The sequence below is a fragment of the Fulmarus glacialis genome, unplaced genomic scaffold (assembly GCF_000690835.1).
Source record: "Fulmarus glacialis isolate BGI_N327 unplaced genomic scaffold, ASM69083v1 scaffold565, whole genome shotgun sequence".
Taxonomy (NCBI): domain Eukaryota; kingdom Metazoa; phylum Chordata; class Aves; order Procellariiformes; family Procellariidae; genus Fulmarus; species Fulmarus glacialis.
The window spans coordinates 12,354-17,056 of NW_009214684.1; the positions used below are offsets into that span (position 1 = coordinate 12,354).

General features: G+C 42.4%; 1 pseudogene; it reads left to right on the forward strand.

Moving 5' to 3' along the window:
* Positions 1 to 3,026: 3,026 nt before the first annotated feature.
* LOC104077399 lies at positions 3,027 to 4,418 on the forward strand (annotated as a pseudogene).
* Positions 4,419 to 4,703: the final 285 nt, after the last annotated feature.

A 4,703-nucleotide genomic window follows, 5' to 3' on the forward strand; every position in this document is an offset into this window, starting at 1 on the left:
CAGCAAAAAAACTAAAAGCCTAATGATACATTACCAGCTTCTTCTTATGCAGTGCAGTTCCTACTAAGAGATGTCTGAATAAGTACAACAATAAAAGTAAAAATACATTAGATAACCAAAACAAGTACAAAAGTAAATTTCATTACGAGTTCCGGCCAAAAATTTTACAAATCACTACTTAAGTATTTGCTTTGAGTTTGTGAAAGAGAATTATAACCATCACTTCTAACAAAAATCACCAGCAAGAAAATAATTCAATACAAATGTTAATAATAGGCATTTCATTATGACTTGAGAAATCCCACATCTAAGGCTGATATCCTCAATCTAATTTTTAACATCTTTAAGAAAACTGCAAATTTACTCATAACTGTCAAATAGAAAAAGAAAATACCAACTTATTTTGGAATTAAACAATCTATCAGGACTTGGGAGACATCCACTTAGGTATTGGCACAAAGTGAAGCTGGGCAAAAAAATTAAATTTTCTATCTATCTCAGTTGCCTCTTGATGAAATAGAGGCAATAATACTATACAGGAGAGCTTTTGAAATTAAAGTTATGAAAATCATGTTGATATGAAAAAAAGATTGTTATAAAATTTTTGTTGGTAAATTTTTATTATTCTTATTTTTATTAATGCACATCAAATCTTTGCTATTCAGAAAAAGAAGTATCTTGACAAAGACTTAGTCTTGAGAGCAATTATATGAAAATGTATTATTCCTTAAAAATCTTAATATTCATAATTCTGATATTGGCAAAAGAGCATTACAGTAAAACAAATTCAAAGACAATAGACAAGAAAAAAGCATTATTCTTTAATAACTATGTTTTCTATAAAATTTATTTTGTTGTGTATAATCATTCGATTAACTGTTGATGTGTAGTTACTGACAATGATGCCACAAAGATTTCCTTCCAGACTGCTTTGCATTTTTATGTACCATTATACTGATGAAAAATTTGAGCCCCAAAACTATTGAAAATACTCAAACAGCAAATACCTAACAGTCCTGCTCAAAATAACTAGATCAGACTGTTGAGTATATTGTTAAATATAACTAGATCAGACTTGTTCTATGCAGTTCACTTCCTCAAATAATTACTCTCTTCTCTACCCACAACTGATCATCTCTCTCAAATTTCTGTCAGAAAGAAAAATAGGTGGAAAATACAGGAAACAATGAGAAATAGTTTCAAGTTCTCATGGGATTCTCAAGGCTGGTAATTCTCTCAATGCAGTGCAAGTTCAAAAACCACAGGCAGCCTCTTTAGCAAGGGTTGAGTTCATGCTGCTGGTTTTACCTTGGCTCGACAAGGCAGAGAACAACGAGAGAGGAATAAGATAGAGCAAGGAAATCCTAATGTCTTCCCTTTGCCTGCCCGCCTGTCTGTCAGCATGATGTAACCTAAAAGTTTCTGACTTGCCATAGTTAATTCTCCTCTGTTGAATCTGGACAGAATCAGCCAGCTGGTTACAAAATTCTCAAAGAAATCACATATATATCTAGCCACTTGACTTCATTCCCTTAGGAAAACAGCTTTACCAAACAGCTGGTATCATTCTACACTTTGGTAAAAAAAATGAGCTAAAAGGAAAAATCATACATCTTTTGAGTAATTACTAGAGGAGACCTGAAGAACATGAAACCCCAATATGTCCAAAGGCACTCAGTTTTGCAGTATTTGCTCACAGGGACTGCATCCACTTGATGGTAGTTTGTTTACCTACATTAAATTAACTTATTAGTAAGTCCAATTTCTAGCTGTATCATGTAACCTTCATAGAAATCTCTTAAATGTTGCCGTATCTCAAGGCCATATCCTTCCCCAGGGGTTAGAGTGCAATTACCATCCATTCAGGCACACCTCTTAAACACTTCAAAGGAGAGGTATAGAGGAAAATTGAATGAACAAGCGTGCTGGATCTATGTTGACCTGAAGCCTGAGCAGATCAGATAACTCCGTATTGTCCTCCTGGCAAAAGGATTTTTAGGAAGTCACTCTAATGGCTTTGCCCAGCATCAGACAGGCATGTCTGGGCTCGTTAGCTTGATCACAGAAGCAGCTGGACAGAATGAAGCCAGAATATTTTATTTTTCCTCAGGTGAGGTCTTATTAGAAAAAGGTTGGGAATCAAGACCTACGTATTTTCCATCACCCTACACTATTACGGTTTGCTGAACAGATGATGGTAATGCAACAACTCAGTTATCTATTTTACACAGAAAAAAAAAGACCTGAACAAGGCAAATTATTTGCTGATTTAGCACACTCTATTAGCATGAAATTCACTTCTCAAAACATTAATTTTAAAAAGTCAGCAAATATAAAGCACTTATGTAACTGGATTTCTAAACGTATTTAATTGCTTAATCTACATATTCCTCACCTTGAAAACATGTTTTACATGTGCATAATCAAAAGACATTTGCAGTTTTTCAAGCAGCTTCATTGTGCTGTCTAAATCAATCTTCCCAGTCCTGAACTCATTCTGAATGATGGACAAAAACCACGTATGAGAGATCAGATTAAGGAAACTTCTGGTCCGTGTCATTGCCTTTTAATAGGGGAGGAAGGGGAGAAGTTTAATTTTTTTAAACCTAAAAAGCTTGCACTTTGCTTTTCTCATACTCTAGAATACCCTTGTCTTCTGATTTCTGATAATGCAGCAGGCTCTGAGACACGCAGCAAGACATTTTTGTTCCACACCCAGAGACTCTGAGGGCAAAGGTGACAAAAAGGGGCAGAGAAAGAGAAGGGGAGGGTGTGAAGGAAAACAAGGGGTGGTCAGGGTGTAGAAAGGGGTGCAGTGTGAGGAGGGAAATGTGGGGAGGCCGAGGGGATTCAGCAGCCTGGGGCAGAATGGCGGGAAGAAGAGTGCCAACAAAAAGCAGCAAGGAGGTGAGGGTGCCCAGCATTGCGCCCACCCAACCAACCTCAACTGGCCCCAGCTGGACCAGGCCAGACCAGACTGGACTGGCTGCCCCAGGCCCTCCCCTGCCACCCAGCTGGGGGGTCCCATGCATGCACAGGCTGCACCCCGGCCTGGGGGGAAAGAGGCACTCAGGGGGAGGTCACACAACGACAGCTGTCACAGGGCAGGGAGAGGAGAGGAGGAGGAGGTAGAGCAGGAGGAGGATATCTGTTCTCCTCCATGGTGGCTCTGCATCGCCTGCTCCGGTGTCTTCACTGTGGTGGCGTTGGCAGAATTTGGCAGGACATCACCTCGGCTTGCTCCGGTTCCCGGCGGGGCCTTTTCCCTTCCCTCACACCCCCGCACCCCCGCCAGGACGCCCAGCACCCTTTCAGCACAGCCCCCACCCTCGGCCCCCCACCAGCGCTGCTCCAGGTGCTGTTGTGAGGTCACAAACTGCGGGATCCCAGCGCAGGACCCTTCCTGCTACCGCTCCTCCCTACCCCCGCTGCCATCTTGTGCCTTTTCCCTCCAGCACAAAGCGGCCCACGTGCCCTCCCCTCACCTCCAGTCACCCACCCTCTGGGTAACCCTCACACCCAGCATGTGCGCAAAGCAGGAGCTGTGCGAGGCGGAGAAGGTGTCTCTCATTTGCAGCCTGCTGCGCCAGTCCCCTCCTGGGGAGTTCAGTCAGGTTGTCCGAGATCTCTCTGCTCTGGTGCAAGATGACAAGCTGGTGAGGCGGGAGGCTGCCCGCATGGGGGCCTGTCACAACAAGAACAACTTCACCCCCATCCAAATAAACAGGCGCACTGTGCTACTGACGCACTACAATGACTTAGGGGGAAACCGCTTCTTTGACCCTCAGGACAAAATCTCTTTTGAGATTGACCACCTGCGTGGTGTAATCAGCAAACCCCAGCTGCACGGTGTGATGCTAGATGAGGGGGAGCTGTGGCGAGAGGCCCTCCACAAGGGCTTGAAGGCCTATGTGAGCTGCCACTTTCCTGTAGGGAACTGCTGTGTGTTCAAAAAAAGCCTGGGGAAGAGGCAGATGTTTGTGGCCTGCATCGAGGCTCATCAGTACCAGCCTTCAAATCACTGGAACAGCCTTTGGAAGTCAGACTGGACTTTTGCCCTGACTCCATTTACCACTCAAGTTACAGGGATCTTTCTCCTCCAGATACACTACTTCAAAGATGCCAACCTCCATGTAACTGTCAGCAAGTCTGTGAATGAGACTCTAAATGTGATAGACCAAAGTCAGTTTGCCACAGATTTTGTGAAATTTGTGAAAGCTGAGGACACCAAGTTTCATATTGCCATTCTGGAAAACATTCAGTCTTTGTCAGAGGATATATGGGGAAAAAATCTGCGGAGGAAACTCCCTGTTACTCGCACTTTTATGAACTGGAATCAACTATTGAATGATCAGCATCTGAACACCAATGTCTCCAATACAGAAGTGCCTCCATGTTTACTGAAACACACGATTTGATATGGTGGCTTAAATAAAAAAAAAGGAAGAAAAAGACAAAACAGGGGTGTTTAGTTGATTTATTTCTGCATTTCTCAGGAGAGTGCAGAAACTGTCGTCAGTCAATCACCACTTTGAAAATAATTCAGGTTTGTAGTGACTGAAAATAATTTGCTGTGGTTTTTTATTTCCTTCATGTACTTTTCAACTGCTTCTAGAGGTACTAGTAATGGTCACTGTCAAAGGCATTACAGTGCTACAGGTGACCCAGCAAACAAACTCTTACTTTCCTTTTTAATTTTACCC